We start from the raw sequence: 24,990 nt of genomic DNA, 5'->3' as shown, positions 1-24,990 counted from the left end.
CTGTGGCAGATTTAAATGGCAAAGCGGATGCTGTATTTTCTAGTTCAAGCTTTTGTTTACCACAAGCGCATCTTTATTTGTGAGCTGCGGTTCCAGCATTGAGACCAACTTTAACAATAGTGTAATTGTACTTTACTCATTGGCATATATGTCTTCTATTATTATTATTTTTTTTTTTTTTGGTCTTTTTCCTTTTTATCGGTACTGGGGGTCGAACTCACGACTGCCTGCTTGCAAGGCAGGCGCTTATGCCTGCTGAGCTAAATCCCCAGCCCCGTCTTCTATTATTTCTCTGTGCTCACTAAGCTTCGTTTACGTGGTACCACTAATTCCATTCTCACCTGTAAAACAGATGCTCCTAGGGTGAAATATAATAGCTACTGAAGCAATTCACTAAAAGCAAATTAAATTCAAGCAATAGGGGAATAGCATGAGCAATCTGAAAGGAAACGAAGTATCTAAATAGTGCTGAGTAGTTATCAAAATAAAAATAAAGGTGAGCTGGAATATATTGTTATCCTCACGATGTTCCTGGAAAACTACCGACATCAAGAAGACATCTTGTGGGTTTTTTTTATAACAAGTTAGATCTTTAGATTTCCCAAGAGCACAGAATTAATCAGTGCATATAGTAGTGATTCAGAACTTCTTCAAAAGAATAATTCCACATTCTAAACTGCCAACACTGAGAGTCTAACAAGCTAAGAACTCACTTTGCCTACAGACCTGAATTACTTTAAAGATAAATTAAACAAACAACAATGATACAATCACAGTATCCCAACTCTGACAGTTGCTACAAAAAGGTGGAGGGGGCCAAGAGAGATAAAATCACAGCAGAGTTTCAGAGTCTCAAACGCACATCTCGTTCCAGCAGCGACACACTTGGACTGCCCCCTTCTCCACTGAAAACCAAACCATTAATTTAAGTGCCTTAGAGCTAACATGGCTTTTGTGTGAAACATTTATTGGATGCCTGACATTGAAATAAATCAAGAGATGGTGAAAAAGCCATTTTACATAGAGAAATGGGGATCCAGGGTCAAGATCGACGTACTTTTCCTCTGTCTCTTCCATTTTCTGTAACAGGTCCCAGAAGAGAAGAGGCGTAAACAGTAAAACAGAAAGAATGAAAATTGGAACAGTTGACCTCCTAATCCCTGAGCAGAAACGTAGCAGCAGGAAGCAGACAGAGAAGCCGAGGCCTGCTTCGCCTTTTAGGTCTTGGGGCGTCGTGGGATGGCCCCTGTTTAGAATCTCCTGCTAGTGCATCTTTAAACAAAACTAACAGGGGTATGAAGAATAATGTTTCTTACAAACTATCTTTAGGAGAGGGACAAACTAACACTCAATCGGAAGGCTGGCTCGTTTTGTTTTCTTGGAGGTTTTTGTTTGTGTTCTGTGAAAAGCATGGACAGTCCTGAGTCAGCAGACACTAACAGGACATCGCGCATTCATGACAAGCACTAGAAGCTGCTGTGTGTTCTCGCTGCAGCCTGCATGTGAAGTAGCATGGATGACCTTCCTTGCCACAGTTATAATTACTACAGCATTCATGGAAAGGCCAACAAGCAGGGGTGCAAAGCAATCCCCTTGCTGTACTCACTAAAAGTCTCAAGAGAAGGAACCCAGCTGACCGAACACCCACTATACTCCTGTGTGATGCCCAGGGTATTAACATTGACAGCAACTTTCGAATGCGTGGAGAGTTGGCACCACTGGCCTTCTCTTACCAAACGCACTACAGTGGCTCAGGCAGCGACTAAGGCGGGGAATGATGATTCCAATCTAAATCGTGCTTACTTCAAAATCCACTTTCTCTCCACAGCACTACACTGACTTTAAACACTCTAACAATGGCAGGTGGCTAGCCAAGTACATTAATTAGACAATGACTTACTATATACACCTATTGTTACGCAAATGGAGAGAGACAGAACCAGAGAGGCTATCCCACAGGAGCACCATGATTATTTTGTATTAAAATGTCACATATACAGAACTAAAAAAACTCTCTTCCAAGTAATTTAAGAAAAAATCCCCAGCCTATTCAAGGCATCATATTTCTTAATATTTATTTGATTGCTTTCTTATTTTCCCCTTTATGTCCCTACTAGAAGGAAGGAATCATTAGTGATAAGACAGTCGTATAGATGAAATGCCACAGAACTGTCACAAGACAAAGCTTTCAGCCATGGCTGCTGACACACATTCTCCCCAGCCTCAGTTTGGAGTCAACATGTGAGGGCTTGTAACCAGCCCTGGGATTGCAGTCTGTGGCCATGGGACAGGCTGGGCTTCCCTGTGACACTACGTAGCACCTCCAGAGCTGAGTCATGGGGCCTCACTGCTGTCTTCAGGGGATTCTCTGGCTCAAGGAACCCATGAATTCCTGACAGCCCTTCCAAAAGCCCAGGGTCAGCTATGTGTTGGTTCCAGGCACAGGCATACACTAGGATACCAAAAACCTCACTCAACACCCATGTAAACATCAGAAGTCTTTCAAATGTACTTCAATTCAGAATCAAGTTCTGATTTGTAGTAAGAGAAGGAAAATTCACTTCAGTGTCAGACTGAGGCAGCAACCATCCGCGTAATACTCAGCAGCCAGAGCACCTCAAAATGAGCCCCAAACCCTTTGCTGGCTCCGAACTTTGCCCTGCCTCATTAAGAACTGTTTGCATTCCTCTGCCTGAGCGCTACACTGCTGCAAAGAAAAATAACAACAGCTACAGACCATCCAGTCCCTCCGGGAGCTCCAAGAGGCCCCAGGCCAGAAGCGAAGTGAGTCACCAGTACTGAATGCAGTGTGATTGAAATATTTGGTGAGTGTTTAAGTTTTCTCTTAAAAACCGTTATTACAGTGAAGGACACATTGCTGTTAATCTGCCTCAGAATACTGCCCGTCGCTTCAAGCAGCACACTTAGCTGGTTCGTGCTGCTTTCTGAGGCAGCTCTGAAGTCCTCTTTCAAGGGTCCTCATCAGGTGCCTTTCAAAACACAGTGAGAGCCGATGCCGTGCACCATCCTCCAAGTGCCAGGCTTGCAGACACTGCAAGCTGCATCCTCACCTCCTGATCCACCATGTCGGCACCGTGTGGCTCCTGGCTCTTCCTCAAAGTCACGCTGACCGTGAAAGTCAGTGTTGAATCAGTTCAGGACACGGAGGCAGCCAGAATGGGGCAACTACAGACACACACAGACATTTAGGAAAGAGGACGCCAGAGCTGCGGCAGGAAGTGGCAGGGGACAAGGGCATTCACAGCGAGGGAGAGTGCTCTGAGGGGAACCATGACCATGCTTTCACTGCAATAAGTAAACACTCATAGGTTTTGAGCGCACCTCATGTAAATCAACTAGACATCGTTTTTCTTAGCTTTTACATTGCTATTATGAAAAAAAGATAAACAAAAGGAAAGGAGTTTCTTACACATTCAGAGGGAAATACCAAACTCAAAGAAAGTCAGTTTTCAGCTTGTGATCGCCAATATTCAACTGATAATTTCAGTTACCTGCTTAGGTGGCTCAAAAGATTTATTAATCAGTAGCACACAACTGCACCTACCATTAAGGACACTGTAGTTAAACTTACCCAGAGCTTTGTATGTTTCAAAAAACAAATAGAAAGGCTTATGTATATACTAACAACAATTTGGCAATAAAAATAGTTATCATTTAATGAGTACATAGTGTGTTCCAGTTTCTAAAACAAGACCAGGCATCCAATTAATAAATAACAGTTGAAAAAGTAACCTATTCTAAAGTTTATGATGCTTTTCTTTGTGCTGTGATAATTCTCCAGAGATCAGAACAGATCTTCCTCAGGGAAGAGGGGCAAGTGCTAGAGAGAAGGAGAAGGAGGGAGGAAAGGGTGTGAGAACAAAATTAGGTGCATCATTTCACGCAGTCCCCAAGAAGAGCGAAATCATTACGTACCGCAAACATAAAACATAAAAACTGAAAGCAAAAACTCCAAAAAGATAAGCAGAAGAAAAGGAGGATGAAGAAGTGGGAGGAGACAGAGGCAGGATTATCATTTTGTTAGTGTGCAAAAGAAAAAAACTCTGCCATCATTTTGCTTAAAATAATTGGGCCATTATTTTTCTAACCCACCCCTGTCTGGCTAGCACAGTGGTAATTAAAATGTAGTCAAAGAGCCCTGAAACTATTCATCAAAAATCCTCTTCATCTTTTTTAAAACTTAGAAAAACTTAAACTATTGCAAAGTTTTTAATTATGCAACATTAGGTGACTTCTCAACATCACTGTGTAAGCAGCAGAACAGGGCCACTTCTTCACTCATAGTGTCCTAAGCATTCAAGATTTAAGTGTTGTCATGCACTGTGCCTGCCTCAAGAAGCTTAGGGAGGAGTAAAAAAGAATTAAGATGTGTTACATAGATGTGAACCAACTCCCCACAATGGATGTAATCAATATGTACTGCAAATGTGTACTAAGAAAAATAAAAAGAATTTTTAAAAAAAGAAGTTCAATCTCAGCTAGGAAGAAAAGGAAATTAAGCAATCAATGTGAAATATTTTAGAGCACAGAAGAATTTATATCAAAGAGTATCTTCATGACCTTGAAATAAGCAAGGAGCTTTTCAGTATAAACACAAAGTCTACTGCTAATGAATTACTCATAAATTGAATAACATAGTTAAGAATTTCTATTCATCAGTGAGTAATTATGAGTGTGATGTTATGTTTACCTGGTCAACTTGCCTGGACTAATTGGTAAAGCATTCTTTGTGAGTGTGTCTAACAGGGTGTTTGCTAAGAAATTAGTGTTAGAGCGCTAAGTAACAATAAGACCCTCACCAATGTGGGAGGGGGTCCAATAAATCCACTGAGGGACTCCATAGAACAGAAAGTCAGAGACTTGGGGCCAGGGATATAGCTCAGGGCCATGAGTGCCTGCCTGGCAAGCACAAGGTCCCGAGTTTGATTCTCAGTACCAGAAAAAAAATTTTGTTAAAGCAAGAATTGAGCTAGGACATTCATTTCTCACGCCCTGCGGGGATGACCATTGGTGGTCCTCTTTCTCAAACCTTCAGGCTTGGCGCAGGTCCTGTTGCCTCAGGTTTCTCTGGTTCTTGGCCCTTCAGGGTCACACTGCAGAGTTATTCCTGAGTTACACCACCACTTTCCTGCTTCTTCAAGGTCTCAGACAGGGAATGGCTGGGTTTCTCCACCGCCATCATCAGGAGAGCCAGTTTCCTCTGTGTGTGGACATGTGTGTGTGCACATGAGCATGCATGTGTGTGTGTCTATCAGATCTAATCCTCTGAAATATCCTGGCTAATACAGAGAGTAAAAAGGAAACACCAGAGGCACCTCAGGAGATTATATGAAGCACAAAATAAAGGGTGCGATATGCATGTGAGAAGCTCACACAAACCGTAAGTGTGGCAAATATTTCAATAAAAGACAAAAGACTGGAAAAGGCACTTCGTAAAACAGGATGATTAAATGGCAATACGAAAAGATGCTTAATGGGGCTGGAGATTTAGCTCAGCGGCATATGCACCTGCCTTGCAAGTAGGCAGTTGTGAGTTCGATCCCTGGTACCGGTAAAAAGGAAAAAGACCAAAAAAAAAAAAAAAGAAAAGATGCTTAATTGCATCTGTTATTAGAAGTGCAAATAAAAATTACATAAATATGAACAGACCTATGCTTGCACAAAATTAGGTAGAATAAATAAAATTTAATACATAAAAAAATACCAAGGTGTGACGATGATGTAAAACATCAGAAACATTCACAGACTGATGGTGAAAGTCCAAATTGACATAAAACCTCAGGAAAACCTAGTAATAACACCTATTAATGTTCAATATACACATGCTCAATTACTGTTTGAATACCCAATGAAAACACATGTAAATCGCCAAAATATTTACGTAAAAATATTTGTTACTAATTTTATAATAGCTAAAAGGTTCTTGCCTTAGTAGAAATTATGGCGGTGGCCTAATGTGGTAGCAGGCCAAAGCGGGATGCCTAGCACTTCCTGCTTCTTCCTCAGCCATAATTGTAACTCCCCTTCCTGTTTGCACACACAGAAAATTCCAGTCAGCTCCTGATGTGTCATCAATGCCTGCCCTAAGCGCCACTCTGCTCAGAGGTTATATGTACATCTCATGCCCCGCGTTCCAGCAGAGAAAGCCAGGTTGCGGGTGGTCATGAAGTTCTCTCCATGTCCTGGGAATAAATATAAAGTAAAAAACTTTATATTCTCTCTTTCATCATGTCGGAAACTCTTTCCATAGCCTCAAGTTGGAAAACAACCCAAGTCTTTATAGTGAAATAAATAAATCATGCTCTACACATATGTTGAAATTTATACAGCAATGATAATAGGCAAATTACATCTGAACATAATATGGATGGTTATCAACACAGAAAATGTTCAGTGTGAAGACAGACATGTGAAAAAGTACCTACTGTGTAATGGTAAAGGAGAAAGAGGGGAAGGAAGAGGAGAGGAGGGGGAACGGGACCAAATTAATCTATGTTGATACTTCTGCATCCAGTCCAGCTGAAGTAACAGGACTGATTCATTTTTCTGCCGAAGCTGGGTGTGGCAGCACACACCCATGATCCCAGCATTTAGGAGGCTGGCACAGGAGAATCCCCACCAGTTCAAACCCAGCCTGGGCTACACAGTGAGTTCAGGGCCAGCTAACTACATCCTAAAACCCATCTCAAAAAGCCATGTGTATGTGTATGTATTCTGCCTGGAAGAACTGTCAGGTGAAATTACATCCTTAACAGTGGTTTTCAAGATACCTGATGTCAAATAATGAAAGAAATGATCGTTGAGTGGTAAAAATAAAAGCAAATGAAATTAATATTACTATGCTCAAGCTCAAGGATGGAGACACCTTTAAGGCCATTATTCAGGGGGAAAAAAACCACAAGCAAATCCCAGAAATACAAAGTCAGTTATCCAGAAAGGCAAAAAGGGCTATAGTGTTGGCAAGGACAGAGTTACACACAGGGAGTGCTTGGTAAATCTCTCTGCACAGACCTTCCTCCAGTCTTTTATTCAGTACTGATTATCACATAGGAGTAAGAAAACTGTGTGGCTAGGGAAAGAACCACGAGAAAAAAGGGAACAATACTGAGACTCATAAAGAGCCCAGAACAGTTGTCATTTTCCCCAGCCATAATGAAAAATCTGATAGCTCCAGGGGCATTGTGTATAATAGTCAAGAGAGTTTAGCAAAATAAGACCTAGATAAAAGGCTGGTCTGGTGGTCCTCACTAACAAATTTTACAAGGAAGATATGAATATACCAATGTCTTTTTAAATACCTTAATTATTGTTTAGAAGAAAGGCTCAAAAATAAAAATACAAAAATGGCTGGGTAGGGTGGTGCATGAATGTAATCTCAGCACTTGGAAGGCTGAGACAAGAGGATCACTGTGAGTTAGAAGCCATCCTGGGGCCACAAAGTGAGTTCAAGACCAGCCTGAACTACAAAGGGAAGCCATGTCTCAAAAAGAATAAATAAACAGTATAAAAATATCAAAACACTGCAAGACTAAACTCAGAATTTCTCATAATCAGCCAAAATAATCATGAAGCATGTAAAGGAGATGAAAAATGTGATCAATAATAATGGAAAGTGGAACCCATACCAACCCTGAAATGACATAAATGATACAACTGGTCCAAAGACATAAAAGAGTTATCATGGAAAAAAAGAAATCATAAGAATTCTCAATTAATCCAAAGAAATCAACTGAAAAAAATAACAAAGGACAGGCAAGAGAAATAAAAACCAAATATCAAACAAAAATATTTAAACTCAATCATATCAATAATTACATTGCATGTAAAAGCTTTAAACATTTAAGGCAGAGTTGTAAATTAGATGAAGAAGCAAGTCCCAACTATCAATTGCAAAAAAAGAAATCTGGCTCACAGACAAGAAGCAAACAGGTTTAAAAAAAAGATGTAAAAGAGTACATGATGCTGATATTAGACAAAATAGATGCTGTTGTTTGAACTTGATGTGTATTCCCAAAGATCTAGTGTAATTAAAGATTTGGTCCCTAGGGTAGCCCTATTGAGGGCTGAGGCCTAGAAGGTGATCCTTAGGTGATTGAGGGGTTGAAATAATTTGCATGTGATTCCTCAAATTCTTGTGTGACCCCATGAGTTCTCAAGAGATGGCTGTTATAAGAAGGAGCAAGCCCGGCCCCATCTACCGTCCTTATCATTGTCCTGTACCAGATGTGATCATTTGCTCCAGGGCTCACCCATCACCATGAGCAGCCTTCACTGGAGGTCAAACTAGGGATGCTTACTTAATCTTGCACTTGAACCTACAAAGCTGTGAGCTACATAAAATCTCTTTATATGTCAGCTACCTCAGATATATCTTTTTTTTTTTGACAAAAGCTGACTCACAGTAGAATTCAAAACAAAATATATTAACTGTCTTAGTTACTTTTTACTCGTCGCTGAGACAAAATACCTGAAGCCCAAAGTTGGGAAAGGAAAGATTTATTTCTTACAGTTTTTGGAGGTTTCAGTCCATACTCAGTTGGCTCCACGGCAGGCACGCATGGGCGAGCCACAGTTCATGGCGGCTGCAAACAGCAAACAAGAACCAGCAAAGAGCAAGACACAGCTTCTTCCTGCCATTACATCACATCCTGGCTCCACCCCTATGTAGGTGTAGCACTGACACCATCAATCCAAGCACTAGACAATGAACCAATCACAAATGCACAATGCAAACTCATGAGGCCTGGGGGCCACAGACATAAACCATAACATTAACATATTAACCGAAATGGGAATACGTATTTCACAGTGATCGAAGCATATACTCGTTCAGAGATCATAAGAATCCTAAGTTGATTCTAGTATACTAATACACAGGTACATCAAAATACATGAAAATAGACAAATCTATAATTACTGTGACAGATTTCAGCCCTGCTCTTATGAGAGACTACTTACTCAAAAGATCAGTAGGTGCACAGAAGACTGAACAACACTTTCCATCAGTTGAAGCTTATACACATTATCAGGGAGCCCTGCAATAAGCCTCCAATCTCCTGCAAGACAAAATGGCAGTGCACCAGGGATCTGGGTTGACCAGTTGTTCATGGGCCACAAAAGGCCACAGGGCAGCCAGAGCCTGAGCTTTTATTGACTGAGAAGGGTTCTTCAGGATGGCTCAGAGGGTGGTGGTGATTTTGAACCAAAATGGATCTTTCCCTGCAGCGTTTTTAGTCTTAGAAGTCTTAGTCTTGGTCTTAGTCTTAGTCTTAGTCTTAGTCTTAGTCTTAGTGGGTAAGAGAAACCTGCCCACCCTAATGGGAAATGGGAAATCTCAAAAGGGTGTTACCAAGTCTCCCAAGCCTCCCTTAGGGAGGTATGTTAAACTAGACATTGTGAATCTGTGGGCCCCAATAATGTGTGTGTACCATTAATGGAGAATTCTGTTTTTCACCCAAACATGGAACATTTATTATAATATCTGAGCTATAGAAGCCTCAACAAATTTTTAAAATTTCAAATTATATGAAGTATGATCAGCATAAAGATAGAAATAAATTACAGAAAAGTATTCAAGAAATCTCCCAAATACTTGGAAATTAAATAATGTATTTCTAAATAATCCAATGGCCAAAAAAGAAAACAAAAAGGAAGCTTAAAAGTATTTTTAACTAAATGAAAATGCAGCACATCAAACTTTGTGAGATATCTTTAAAGTATTTAAAGACCAAACTTTATGAGATATCTCTAAAGTATTTAAAGACCAAATTATAAATTAATCACTCACATTAGGAAAGAAAGATCTAGAAGTATTGATCTTTCCACCTTATTGATCTTTCCTTCTTAGAAAAAGAAGACAAATTAAGTGGAAGTAATTAACGAAAGGAAATAATAAGAATGGAAAATGAATGAAATAGAAAGTAGGAAGAAGAAACAACAGAATCAAATGCTTTTTTAAAAAAGATGATCATTAAAATTTAATAAATCTCAAGACAGAATGATCAAGAGAAAAAGCGTAAATAATACACAAATATCAATATCAAAAATAGAGAAGTAACATCCCTACAAATTCTACAGATAGTAAATGAGTAAAAGGTTAGTATTATGAGCAACTTTATGCCTCTAAGACAACGTGGATGAATTCATTAAGAAGTACAGGCTACAAAGGTCATTCAGGAAGAAATAATAACCTGAATAACTCTGTATCTACTAAGAAGTCTTTCCACATAGAACATTAAATTCAATCAACACTATCTATCACCATTCATATAATCAGCAAGCCATTCCTGTCTATTTTTCTTCAAACTATCCCTTGTACCACCACCATTCAAACTCCATTTCAAATTTTGTTTAAATAAATATTAAAGCTTCTAAGCCATTACTCTGCTTTCTTTCTTCACCATTTCGTTTACCTGCTTGAAACAACTTTATAATTCTCTTCTACTCTGCAAGAAAATCGACTTTCCACAGTTCTTACACATTTTCTTTGTCTTTTGAAACAAAGCACTGACTGTCCTTCCCTTAAGATTATCTCTACAAGGATATTTATAAAAACAGTAAAGATTTTCTATCTTTTCAGGGTAAATGGCCAGCATGCTTAGGGCTTGGAAGGCACAGAGGCTTCTGAAACAAAGGTGGCCACATTTCCTTCCTTCATGAACGTTCAGGTCTCCTGAACTCCAGATTCCTCTCCTGCAGGAAGACCTACTGTGTGTGCAGGTGTCATGTGGCCTTTTTTATCACACTAAAGGAATGAGAGCTCCGGGAACCAGGTCATTCCATCCACAAATACTACCCGATACCCAGACATTCCTGTAGCTGTTAGTTTCTGACTGCAGAGTTTCAAGTTTTAAACCAGGTTCTTGAAACTGGAAAACCAATATCTTAGGTAGAAAACAGAGTAAATTTCAGGTCCTCCAGATTCTTGAGACTTAGAATCACACAGAAAGACAAAACCACCAATGTCCAGTTTCCATCCACATCAGAAATTTTAGCTCTGGCAGTGAGCCCTCAGCATCAAAGCTTTCCAGGTAAATCTAACATGCAGCCACCTTACAGCAACCTGTAGGATAAACAGAGTTTATATTTAGGGCCCTCTAAAATCTGACTGAAATTTAATTTTTCAAACTGTTTCTTTTTTAAAAATTTTTTTATTTTAAAGAGATTAAGACAAAAGAGGACATAACAAAGCAGATCAGAACAATGCAAATAACATAGCATTTTACCACAAGACAACCATAATTAACAGTAACTACCATAAAGTCTCTTTCTTTGAAATAGTTGAGCATAGCTTCATATACTAGAGTATCAAACAGAACAAAACAGTATAAAACCATCCAAGAGTGTGAAAGCATTACAAGGCTCTCAGAACCAAATAGCAGAGAACGAACAATGGCTACTATATTATCTCATTTTCCATAGAAAATTTGTTTATACTATCACACATAATAATATCAATAAGATATAACAGGATAGAACCAAAGGAAACAGAAAAACAAAAGCATAGTAGGACTTACTAAATCAGCACTGGCTATTCTAATGTCTTGTTTTCTTCAAAATAGCTGTTCATACTATCACCGATAATAAAATCAAACAAACTAAGATAAAACCATTCCAATTAATGAATGCAGACATTATAAGGCTTCAGAGCAATGTAATGGGAAACATGATTACTATAAATTCTTGTGTACCCTTACTATTTCTTACAGTAGGGAGACTATACGGTATTTGTACATGTGAGTTTGATTTATTTTGCTTATGAGTATGGTCTCAAGTTGCGTCCACTTATTTATAAATATCTCAATGTGATCATTCTTTATATCTGAGTAGTACTCCATTGTATAAAAATACACAGCTTTTTTATCCATTCCTCAGTTGATAGACACTTAGGTTGTTTCCAAGACTTATTTTCCAGGTTAAAAAAAATAGAAACAACTAAAAGAGACAGGAAGAAAAACATTTTCACAAAAGCCAATTGAAATATGGGAAGCAAGATGGACGCATAAAAATGGAAAAAAAATAAATTATAAAGGCTGAAATAGACATAAAAAAGAAAAAGATGCATCCAGAACTGTTGGACATCAAAGAAGGTGTCTGAAAAAGAAGAAACTTCTAATGGCCATGGAGTCTGTCTCAGTTACTTTTCTCATGTTGAAACAAAACACCTGATGGCCAAAATTAGGGAAGGAAAGGTTTATTTATCTTACAGTTATTCAGCTGGCTCCAAGGCAGGCTGGTGTGGCCAAGGGGCAGTCGTTCATGGAGGCTGCAAACAAATAGAGCAAAAAGGGCAAATGAGTCAAAAACACACCTTCTTCTCTCCCTTACACTGTACGCCAGCTCCAACCCTGGGTGGGTGCAGCACTCACAGCACCAGTCTCAGCGCTAGACAATGAAACAATCACAAATCCTAGATTCTTGACTGCATGAGGCTTGGGGAGCTACCAAGACAAAGCCATAACAGGGACCACTTATAACTGAGAGAGGAAAAGAGAGGTACAACCTTAAAAAATAAAAAAGAATGATTCCCCAAGAAGACCAGAATCCAGGCAACTATTAAGAGCTGACTTCTTGAGCTAAAAATATAGAATTCCTTCTAAAAAGTAGTTGAAGAACAGCTCCTTAAATTTAGGCCAACCATGTGAAGTGCTTAAAGGAAATGAAAATCAAAAGAGGATGGAAGAGAAAACCTGGCCCATGGCAGTAAAATACTCCAATAAGTAAAATACTTATTAGGTTAGTTGCAGAATGAGTGAGCCCTGAAAGCACACGTGGGCTGCATGAGTGAATCAGGATTGACATGGACGAGCAGAGATGCTAGGGATGGGAACGCAGGACCATGCAAAGCAGGGGTCTGGTTAGATGCTGGCCTGATGGGAAAGTATTTCTGGGGCAGGATTGTTAAAAAGCTTATATTGGGCAAATGCATTTCAAGAGCCAATGTTTCAGCAGTGCCTGAATATATTACTCCCAGAATATATTACGTTCACAAAACCTGGAAGGAAAGGAGAAAATACAAATAATCTCAAGACAAAAAGCTTGTATTGAGCAAACAGTGCTCGTAAAGGAAAGAAAACAACGTGTGAAGGAAATGTAAACATGTGACTGATGATTCTCAACATGGAACACAAGAATGAGAAATGAAACCAGAGACTTTATAGCTACACAAAAAGATGAAGGAGAAAATACTATTATTCAAAATCTGGATGATTTAAAAACTAGCTATAATGTCAAACTATAAGCCCCTATGGTACACAGGTTTGAGAGCATTAAGAAGGAGCCTCAGTTCTGAGGTCTCTTAAGAATGATTCTTTGGGGGCCAGGGATATAACTCACCAGTGCAGTGCCTGCCTGGCAAGCACAAGGTCATGAGTTCGACTCCCAATACCAAAAAAAAAAAAAAAAAGTGATTCTTAGGTAAGTAACAAGAGAATACTTCCTTAATGGCAGGTTCCTGGGCTTAACAATTCATAGCAAACAGGAATGAAAAAGTGTAGAGTGAAAAATTCCTGATCACAAGACACTGGAACACTATATCCATAGACTCATAATGCTTGCTGTACAAAGATAAAATAGAAATTAAATTAAAGGGTTTGGATATATGCAGAAGGAGGAAAAACCATCTGAAGTGAGACCCATAATTCAAAGTCACCTATATTGTAATTTCTAAGCCTGGAAAAGTTTACAGAGCACATGGACAGGTTTCCCTCTCTAATTCTGGTCATGAGATAATGCCAAAATTAACTCTCACTAGGAGAAATCTCTGACATTGGAGTTGACTGGTTATACTAATCAGCTTTCTTATACTGTAACAAAAGATTTGAGTTTATTAACTTAAAAGAAGAAAAGGTTTCTTTAGGCTCACAGTGTTAAGGTCTGGGTCCATGGTTGATCGTTCCTCTCTGATTTGGAGTCTGTGGTGTGGCAGATGTCATGGTGGTTGCGTGAGCTGGAAGTGTCTGCATGCTCCATGGCATCCAGGAAGCAGAGACAGACAGAAAGGGGCAAGATTTCCCATGCTCCTTTAGGAGCAGACCCTGGTACCCAACTCCCCCTCCAGGTCCAACCTCTGGAGGAAACTGCTGCTTCTCATTAGCATCACCAGTGTTCCCATGGGGGCATCTCAGATGCAAACTATACTCAGTTCCGATGGCCATGGATTTGAAATAGGTGGAATTATGGACTGGAATTAGAACAAGTATGAACCAAGAAAATTATCCCCAGCTAATTTCCTTCTCTAAAAACATTGCCAAGACTTCGACAACACTAAATTCAGGGCTGTGAGGGCCCAGCTCCCCTTGAGATCACTGCTCTGGACGGCAGGTAGTCTATTCTTCAAACTGCATGGCTGCAGGATTGGTGCAAAGATAATATTTTTTCTTTTTTGCCTATTAGTTCTTTGGACACTTTTCTTCAAAGAAATGCTGTGGAATAACTAAGTTTACCGAAAGCACCACGTATATTATAGTGAAGACCGTTGGCCACAGGTGCTAAAGAAAACCTGATTCTGCCCATGTCCGAGGAGTAAAGCAAGCAATCAAGAAAGGACTGAAAAAACAAAAGGGTTGAAGTCCTTTCATTTTAATTGTATTTAAGCAACAGAATGTGACTTGGCACTTGGAGTTCATGGACTGTCCCTGAAATTTTGATAACTGAAGGAATTTACATCAAAATGCGGAGCATCTCTGTGCTGGTGTGAGTGTATCACCAGAGGTTTCCATGTTCCATTTAATCTTACTGCAAATTCCAACCAATTTTGGGCATCACACACGCCTTTAGCTGCAAAACATTGATTTAGTTAGCAAACTGTTTGACTTATTTCAGATGCTTGTGGGTACTAAATCTGCAGCGTCCACTATGTTTCCAAAAGGCTTGAGAATCTGTATAAGCAGAGTTGCCTCATAAAGAGAGAAGCAGTTCCCAAAATTTCACCTTTTCCCCCAAAAGAGAAACTTCTTCTCCTGATTGAGCTTGGGCTTATGATTAAACCCATGGTCTTAAATAAAAAATAAATTAATAAAAATTTTAAAAACCCACAGTCTTAAAAGCAACAGCAAAGTTCATGGAGTAAGACCATGGCAGAGTATTTCGGTCACTTCAAGATGCTATAACAAAACATAAATTGGTTATGTCAGTAACAACACATCTTATTTCCTTCATATCTAGAGGCTGGGAGTCCAAGGTCGAGGGCCATGGCAAGCTCGGAACTGGGTGAGGGCTCTTCCCTGAAGAAACCCTGTGTTTTTCCTTAGACTGCAGGAGAGAAAGGCAGGTGCTTCTCTGAGGCTTCCTTCACAAGGGCACCAGTCCCATTCAGGAGGCTCTGCTGTCAGGAATTAGACACCCCTGAAGGCCCATCATCACCTTGGGGTGATGGGAATCTCAGGGAACGCAGGGTTCTGGAGTATGAAATTCCAACTTCAGGCCCCAGCACAGGGATAGAGGGAACTCAGCACTTTGTTAGACTGATAACTCTGGGAACGGGAGCTGGACAGATGAAGCCAAGGCCCTTCCTCCTTTTGTGAGGAAGGACAATGTGCCTAAAGAGAGTACACAGCATCCCCACCCTCGGCACCACTAAAACTTTACAACCCGCCACCGTGCAGACAGGCCTGTGGGTGGTCACAGCTGCCTGTTTATGGGGCCTGTCCGGGGTTCATCAGCTTTGCCACACACCGAGACAGATGTCCCAGCAACTCCTCCCTGGCTAGGCTGCTTCTTCCAGCGCAACTGGATCAGAACTGGGACAAAGGGTTAGCGGGGCACAGTGTACAGCTGCTCCGGAAGCCTCAATCTCTGTATCCCTAAGGCCCCATCCCATCCAGACCACAGCCGTCACTGGAGGGCTGTGACCTGCCGGGCCTCAGTACTCAGGGGTGACCCTGGCCCGGTGCAGAAAGGAAGTGAAGACGGGATGAGTGCAGGAGGCAGGGCAGAGGGTGGATGCCATCCAGGCGGGTTGTGCGTGGCGGGAGTGTGACAGGGAGACCCACTGATGTGCGCCATTAATGCGTTACTCGCTAGGGACGGGAAAGGCTATGGAACTGGCAAGGGTGGGATGAGTACCAGGCTGCACCGCCTGGGTAGGAGGAGAGAACATCAGAGATGACACAAACACTTCATCCCTGAGAACGTCTGTGTGCAGAGGAGGGGAGGCAGACCCTACTGATGGCACCACTCTCGCATTGCATGAACGTGTGGCGGTGCAGCCGTGCACAGGCACTGTGGTTGAATTGATGGCACATGGACGCCAGGGCACAGCGGGCCCTCTGCCACACCAGCGTGCCCTGCCAAGTCTTCCCGGTCTCCAGAAATGTTGGTTCCCAAACTCCTCATTTCTCAACCCAGGAGCTCCTCCGCCCTCCTTCCTCCTGATTCTTTTCATTTCCCTTTGCACCTAAAGCTCTTCAGTCTTGCCTGGATGGCCGTCATGGGGTGGCATCTCCAGCCACCGTCACTCTCTGGGAGACTCGGTCCATGACTTTGTTCTGTACTGCCTGCAACTGTCACCCCAGCCTGGCACCACAGACACCCCGAAATCCCTCCTAGAAGTTCAGGTGCCCTCTAAGAGGGAGCAGGAAGGCAGCTAAGCGATCTGAGCCCCAGAATCTTTTCAGGAGAAACCAGAGGAAAGCACCAAGGACATTTAGATAGAGTGTGTATGGAAGGGTTTTTATCGGGATCTTCACCTGGACAGTCCATGCCCTCCGGCTGTCCTTTCCAGTAACCACCTTGTTATTTCTGTTGTAGGTAAAAGGGAACCAAGGCTTTGGGGTTAACATTCCTGAGATTTGCAAAGACAGAAAGAAATGCAGCAGAACAGGAACTCGGGCCCGCCCAGCTCGGGATCCCTTAACCTCTCTGTCACAATGAGTACATGGCAGGCGTATTTTGTCCATTTGTTATTCATTGTGCAAAAAACTCCCATTTTATTCAACTTTTTCATCCAAAAGATCTGGAACTCTCAAGCACTTGGAATACCATTACACTCAAAAGCACACACAAGGCGTCAACACATGGTAATAGTTAGAACACCATTATACACTCCGGCTACCCCTTACCCCCAGATGTATTTCTATAAATTCTCTTGCTTTCGTAAGCCAGTGACCACCCGTCAAAGCTAAGGCCATGAGCCTGGTTCAGAGCCCACCATCTGTCTTAGTATGTTCAGTTAGATCACCTGTCTTTGTCTTTGAGATAGTCCCTACTACGGATCTTTTCATTACCTGACAACCATCACCCCTGCCCTAGGTCTTACCGCTCTACACTCTGAAGCATCCATCTCTGGGGCATCCGTGTCTAGTGGACCCCTTACAATAGATAAGGCACAGTGCACGGAACCCTGACAAAAACCCTCCAAAGCCACCTGTGCCTTCAGCCAACAGCCTACGTCCTGGTCAGGACCCAGCCCGCAGCCGGGAAATTCAAGTACCTTGTGAGCTCCCACTAGATACTCAGCCCCGTTAGTCCCTAAACATGTGTGTGCATTTCTTAGTTTTAAGTGAAACTTGAACAACTAATAACACATAAAAATGGGCTTATCCTCACTAGCTATACTGTATACAAAGAAAGATAAAACAGTGAATACAAATTTTAATTCAACCAATAAAGTCAAAAGATTAATAGCATTCAGTGTCAATCAGATTGCAGTATAAAGGGACATTGTCATTCATCGATGACAAAAATCACTTCAGTATTTGGAAAGCTATTTTTTCCAAAACTTCAAATGGCAAAGAAATGATACATGTCCAGGGAGTGCAGCCCAATTTGAACGTTATATAACACCTATCTGCACCCAAATATCTCCTTGTGACCCTAAGTATGCACAATCTGTACACGCCCCTTAAACACATACTACCTAGGAAACAACCTAGTCCCAAATAGAAAATAAGTAACCAGTTCAACAAATTCAATAGTGCTTGTGCACAACGGCACACTTCACTTCTATAAAAAATTCTTAGATTTTATCACCCTGTGTGTGGAACACGGAAAAATCCTCAGATGTATTACTAAGCACAGAGAAAATTCGCTGCAGCAAACCAGCAACTCACAAACCACTGCACTGAGTAGCAGAAGGGCTGTGTTGGAAGGGTTTAGGTTATTAATGCCACGCATAGAATATGCTCAAAGCAACGAGTTCTGGAGAGGAACAGATTTGTGACTGCTGGGGTAGGGATTGGGGTGCGGCCCCAGGGACTGGAGGGGCCCCTGCAGTGGTGAGGCCAGCTGTGCCTTGTATGTGCTGTTACCTGGAGGAAGCCACACACAGGACAAAATCGCATTGCAGCACACACACACACAGGTACACACAGGAACTCATACAGGCACAAGGTCGCATGGGTAGGCATGCAGAGCACTGGCCAAATCCAAAGAGCTCTCAGGCTCTGGGCCCCGCCGATGTCTGACTACTGGTCTGAGGCCCAACCACAGGTGCAGGTACACTGGGAAGGTAGGGAAGGAGTCTGCCAGGCCCAGGGGTAGCTGCCTCACCTGTTGTGAGTACATAGCCACTGCAAAATGAAAACGCTTTTCCAAACACATAGCATAGGAAACTTTCTTCCTTCACAGAAAATGCAGTACAAGACTTCCAGGAGAACATGGTGGTCAGATAACAGCAGGTACGGAGGTTCTCTGAGATTGCCCGCTTAGAATCCAGGAATGGTGTGGTGTGAAGAGTCCTAAGCAAGGGGAGATATACCCTGCCGACCCAAAAACGAACTAAGCTGAGAGAAACCAGCTGGAAATGCAATCCCGGTGCTATAACAGGAACAGATAAAATCTCAGCGCTGAAGCTGGAACCCACACCACTGGAAGCCAAGATTTAAATTTCTTGCCACCACTGCTGCGTCTGAATTGGCACAGCAGGGAGAAAGATGCGCAAAAGCTCTGAGAGCAGGAATCAACGAACAGAGTTGAGAGCAGGATTGGTGGGGAGCCCTGCATCGACCTGTGGTGAGTGAGAGGAACGGGCACCCTTCCATAGACTAGGAGGCTCCAAAAGAGGACATTCTGGGACCGGGCAGACTAGCTGGAACAGGATGCTGCAGTGACTTTGTTGCATATTCCTCTCTCAAGCAGGATTGGTGGGAAGTGCTTGGCCTAGGTGATGTTGCAGACTAAGACCCAGTAGGCTAGCCCAAACCAGATCCCAATGCGTGGCGGTACACCCTAGCAATGAAGCCTTCAGTAGGTTGTCTGACCTAGAGGGGCGGGCCCAGCAGAGGCTGCCCAGGTCTGTGTCTCCCTAGTACACTGCAGTGGGCAGGAACACCTAGCTGGCGCAACTCAAACAAACTGCAACAGACAAAGAAAGAAACTGGGCCTCCTATATATGCTTGTATGGAAGGAACAAAAAGTATGGGAAGAGGGAGCAACAAGAAAGGGTCCTCGGCCCCCAATCCTGAGAACACTAATCCAGGAAAGGCAAATGTAAAGGAGAATGAGGACAGAAAACATGCAATATCAGACACAGCACCAATAGTCATAAAGCAATATCTCCAGAGCCTCATAGACAGTTCAAAAGTAAAGTATTTAATGACCTAAAGCAAGATATAAGTAGAATAGTTAGAGAAATGCTAAGTACTGCCCAAGAAAAAACAGATGGTGGAATGGAAGAGCAGAAAAAAAGGGGAGAATTGTTTGATGGAGAAAAAGGGAAAACATAGACTAAGTGAAGCAGGTTCAAAAAGATTACTAGGAAACTAAAAACTCTATTGAAAGCTGGCATAACAGCTTGAAATAAACTAAGGATAGATTATCTGAACTGGAGGACAGATTTGTAATGTGGGGGCATGAAATGAAAAACTTTTTAAAAATAACAAGGAAACAAACAGCAATAATACAAAGGCTAGAAGATGATAAGAGGATCTATAACTTAAGAATTAAGAACATAAAAGAAGAAGTAGGGACACAAACAAATGAACTACAAAAGCTATTCACAGAAATAATCCAGAAGAATTTCCCTAATTTAGCAAAAGGTAAAGATACTCAGATGTATGATGCATACAGGACCCCAGCCACCTACAACCCAAACAGAGCTACACCCAGTCATATAATAACTGTCCCTAGAAATTGATGGAAAAACAAGGTGCTTCCAGGATAAAGAGGAACTAGGGGAATTTGCAACCACCAATTCAACTCTACAGAGAATACTGAAGGATATTCTAAAAAAGAAAAATACCAAGATTCCAGAAATAATGACAGAAAGGCCACAATGAATGGAGCAGAAAGCAAAATGAAGAAGACAAACTGACAACTAATGACAGAAAAAGAGCTCAACAGAAATGAGGCAGAGAAGGTTGGATGATAGAACAGCTATTTTGAAGAAAACAAGACATCATAATAGCTAGTGCTGATTCAATATCATCTTGCTTTGAAGTCCCATCAAGCTTTTGTTCTTTTGTCTCCATCAGTTTTAACATGTTGTATCTTATTGGATTTTATTATATGTGATAATATAAACAAAAACTTTTATAGACATGGAGATTATACAGAAACCATTGTTCATTTTCTATCAGTTGATTCTAAATACCCAGTGATACTGTCATTCCTTTGAATGGTTTTACATTGTCCTGATATATTTGATGCTACAGTATATGAAGTTATACTCAAAGATTTCAAGGAAACAGACACTATGGTAACTACTTTTTTGTCGGGATTATCCTGTGATGAAACACTATTTTGCTTAAATGGTTATGTTTTGACCTGTGCTATTTTGTTGTTACGCCCTCTTTTATCTCAATCTCCTTTTTTATTATTTACTTTTTTATTTTATCCTTTTAATTAAGGGAAAATAAATAAAAAATAGCAGGATATATTATAGTAACCCACTTTGATTTCCTATTAACTTGATTTGAAACCCTGTATTTCTCTCACCATCTTGTTTTGACTTATTTTCCTATATTCTGTTTTGCTTGATACTACCAAGTTCGAAAGCATAGGCAACAACTGTGAAGACAATAAGATTTATTATGATGCCCATTCTGGTTGACTATTATCTTCTTTTGAAGTCCTGTAATGTCTCCAATGTTTTGGTCTTATTGGCTTTGTTCTTTACTGTTTTGTTCAATTTTATTATAACTAATGATATAGGCAATTCTTTTTAAGATAGCTAGAAGGATTATGGTAACCATTGTTGATCACCTTGTATTTTGTTTTTACATTATGTATTATGTCCATCCTTTTGATTTGTCTGACTCTGTTCTGTTATGTCACATTTGGTTTTATTCTCTTCAAAAAAAAGTAATAAGAACTGTGAGAGTAATAAAACCCCAAATGTGTAATTGTCATTTTACAAAAGAGAGGAAAAGAAAGTGCTCTGAAGGACATAACTGCATGTATATTTAAGTGTATAAGATACCATATTTAAGTGTATAAGATAACCATATTACTGAGTTTTGTTGGATCATTGAACAGAACTGTTTGCAGTCTCACTGTTTGAATGTCCACTTTATATGCTTTAATTTTGTAACTTGAACAACTATTTCTAAGATGACAATATGTAATCTATTAACTAGTGATTTCCTACTGTTTATTTTTCTGAAATTCTGTATAACTTGTACCCTTTTTCTGGTTTTTTTCTCTTTTTCTCCTTAAATAAAATTAAAAAAGAAAATGCAGTACAGTCGTGGGTTTAGAGATTAAGAAACTTCCCAGAAGGCTGAATCTGCTCATGATTTAAAATGCCATATAAAGAGATTTTGAACTGTGGACACGCGGTGGTATAACCATACAACCTCTTAGTAAATTTTATTGTAAATGTGACATCATAAAGAGAACACAAGTTACAGGATACTCAACTTGTGTGCCATACTTCATTTGTTTAAAATACATAAACACCAATGGATTAAAGTATCAGGAATATCTACACCTAACTACTAACAATGGCTACTCCAGGGAATGGGACCGGGAGAGTTGGGCACAAGGAGACGGGAATTTTACCTTGTGCATTATACATTTCTCTACTGTTTCTCCTTCTTTTTAGTAGGATTTTAAAAATTTAAAGCTGAACAGGAAAATAATGAGGAAGCAACTCAAAGGCCCAATAGTAGTAACAATAGTATCAGTAGCAGCAGTAGTAAAAAGAGAAGGAGTTCCCGCCCAGCCTCTGCCCAGCACATTCTTCCTGACCCGTCGGAGGACTTCGCCCTCCAGAGCTCTCAAAAGAGCTGAGTCCAGAGAAAACTGAAAACATGGAGAAATGGCCATAACAATGCTCGCGCAACACAGCTACTTCTTCCAGAAAAGCAAGCTAAGTAAGATTCTCACATTAGCACCAAAAGTGACTCTGCATCCGTGCCAGGCTAGGCTTCCCATGCGCCCATGCCACCTGTGGACAGGTATCCTGTTGGCCCCACAGGATGGATAACCTGAGTGAGCGGTCAGTCAGACACACTTCCGTGTCCTTCACCGGTGCCAGGGGACAGGTCAGATTCGCCTCGTGCATCTGAAGGCACGCTAGCCACATTCCCCAGAACTCACTGGGCCTGGAGCATAGACCTAGCTCCCACGCTCAGTGACACCATCTTCCCATCTGGGTATTTATCATCCCCTAGATGTAAGGTCAAGAAGTGTATCTGGGGTATATCAAAGTTTTCTCTTCAAGGCAAACAATTTTATAATAACATCAATAGCAAAATCATATCTGCATTTTACCATAAGTAATTATTGCGCACATTAATTTTTCAAACATATGCTATATCCCAAAGACGTGACATAACTCTCAAAGACATGACATAATATTAATTATGAAATTATCACGTTAGACAGAAGATTTGGCTTTATTCTGATTCAGAACAAAATACAGAAAGGCTGTGGGGATTTTCAGTTCACTTTCTAATATAACTGTGATTTGAGCGCCACCTACAGAAAATGTGTAAAACTTTTAAATTGAACACAAACATGGATTATAGCGACCAAATGAAGGTCGTGTTTATACAATAGAAACTATTTCACTTGCCTGAGATGATTTTCATGTGGTGTTGTCAAAATGTGACTTACCATCTTACATAGGTGAAGTCATATATCAATTAAAATTTAACATGAAGAGTTTCAATTGCTTAAAATGTTTACTTAAATATAAACTTTATTAGTAAATTGAAAAGCTCATACCTTACATGTTCCTCTAATGCTAAGCCAATGTATATCTTTTGAAATTACATATAACACTGTGTTACAAGAAAACAATTTAAACAGGGGAAAATCTGTCTCTCCTTTGTTTTCTACATGAAAAGCAAATTTTTTATTAATGACAAGGAAACCAAAATGTAGATTTAAAATCCTCCCAAATCTGGATTTTTTTTTATTACCAAAAGAAGAGAAAAGAACTGAATTTTTCACCAAATGTGTTTATCCACTATCTTTCTGGAACTCAGCAAACTGAATTAAAATAATTGTTCAAAATATCTGCTGTGAGCAAACATCTTTAAGGTGAACTTCTGTCTTTGCTAGGTATTCGGCTTATTTTCTAAAAATAATTGTTACTAATAAACAACTTTTTAAAAAAATTAGAAGAGCCTTCTGACTGGTTTGTTATGCTATATTGATAGCACTTACTAAAAAATCAACATCTTCATTTTTTTTCAAACTTTTTTCCCAATAAATCTCACTAAAAGTGGTCTCCTTTGTAGCTACATGCCGAGGACCCCTGATGAAATCAGCAATGCGGATCTCGGCTGTGTGATTCAGAAACTCACCCAGCATCTCTCCAAGGCCTTTCACCCTGGCTTCCTCCCCTCCCTGTCCTTCTGCCTGTGACTTCCTGACATGTGGGAGTTGTCTTGGAAAGCACTTCCTCTTTCCCTGTGTGACTCAGGGTCCAGGGAACTGATTTAGTGTCTCAGCAGCTCTCAAATCTCCAGCTCCACCATTCTAGTTCAGACCTCAAGGCCCCTGCATGGGCCACTCACCCCTTCCAAACTCGTCCCCACAGCCCACACCAGATCCCACAGCAGCCAGGCCGTGCTCTTCAGGCTGCTTTTGCCCCAGACCTCTGGATGCCCCTTCAGCAGCTGCCCTGCTCCCAGGGACTGAGGGCCCCATCTGCTGTGACAGTGAGGCCTGTGCCATCACTGGGCACCTTGCCCTTCCCTTCGTGTTCCATGGTGCAGCCGCCAAAACTCCCACATTTTCTCTAACCACCAGGACCCGTAAGTGCTACGGCTCATTCCTGGACACTCCTTCTCCCTCTCCATGTTCACCTCCGTGTCCTGCGGATGTAGGTCAGCCTCTTTGTCCCTGCACCCTTCGTGGGTCTGGTCCTGCTCTCACTACATTGTCAGTGAGAGGCACTTAATAAATATTTTTTAACAAATATTTCTTGAATAACAAATAAATACATAAAAAAATTAGATAAAAGACAGAGTACCTAAAATATCTCCTCTATTGCCCAAGAACCAATAAAAGTGATAGTAAGCTGTACACAGAAATGGTAGACACTTTCAGCAGCACTGAAAGATAATGGCAGTCAATAGACAAGCTCAAAATGTTAGGAAGACTAAAAGCCAGCAAGGGAGAGAATAATCAGTGATACCTGGGTCAGAGGAAGAGGCTAGGAAGTAGACACAGAAAAGGTCGAAGAAGGAAACTGTTGTGTGCCCCAGAAGCAGAGGACCGAAGACCTGGGAGGGCGGCTTACAGCGGACAGCAGGCGTGAGGCTGGGCTTAGACGGACAGATTCCCTGGAGCACCCCGGAGAAAACCTGCCCCTCCCCGACGGGGCTCCTCTCCCAGCTCTGCCTCAGAAGCTAAGATTTACCCAAAATGGTAAGGCAGAGCGGGAGAGAGGAAGACAGGGAGAGACAGGAAGAGAGATGGAGAGAGAGAGAGGGAGAGAGAGGAGGAGGGAAAGAGGGAGAAGCCAACGCCATCATTCCACTCCACAGAACTTTAATACATTTCTTTGGAGAAGCGGGGCACAGTGGAATTTGCAAGTCTAGGGTTCAGGGTGCAGCCCCCACCCGTGCATCTTAG

General features: G+C 41.1%; 1 long non-coding RNA gene across 1 annotated transcript in view; it reads right to left on the bottom strand.

The window, feature by feature from the left end:
• Nucleotides 1–24,723, bottom strand: part of LOC106025705 (uncharacterized) — a 37,442-nt gene extending 12,719 nt beyond the window's left edge. The window contains exons 1-2 of the long non-coding RNA XR_010042746.1: nt 24,551–24,723; nt 12,228–12,286 (exon numbers count right to left, since the gene is read on the bottom strand). This is a non-coding gene — a long non-coding RNA (uncharacterized LOC106025705). The remainder of the gene's footprint in view (nt 1–12,227; nt 12,287–24,550) is intronic.
• Between the last annotated feature and the right edge of the window lie 267 nt (nt 24,724–24,990).

Source organism: Cavia porcellus, unplaced genomic scaffold, assembly GCF_034190915.1.
Source record: "Cavia porcellus strain 051 isolate PalLab524CR breed Dunkin Hartley unplaced genomic scaffold, mCavPor4.1 scaffold_24, whole genome shotgun sequence".
NCBI classification, from domain to species: Eukaryota; Metazoa; Chordata; class Mammalia; order Rodentia; family Caviidae; genus Cavia; species Cavia porcellus.
Note: the sequence above shows the minus strand (reverse complement) of the source record. Positions and strands in the feature narration are given on the sequence as shown.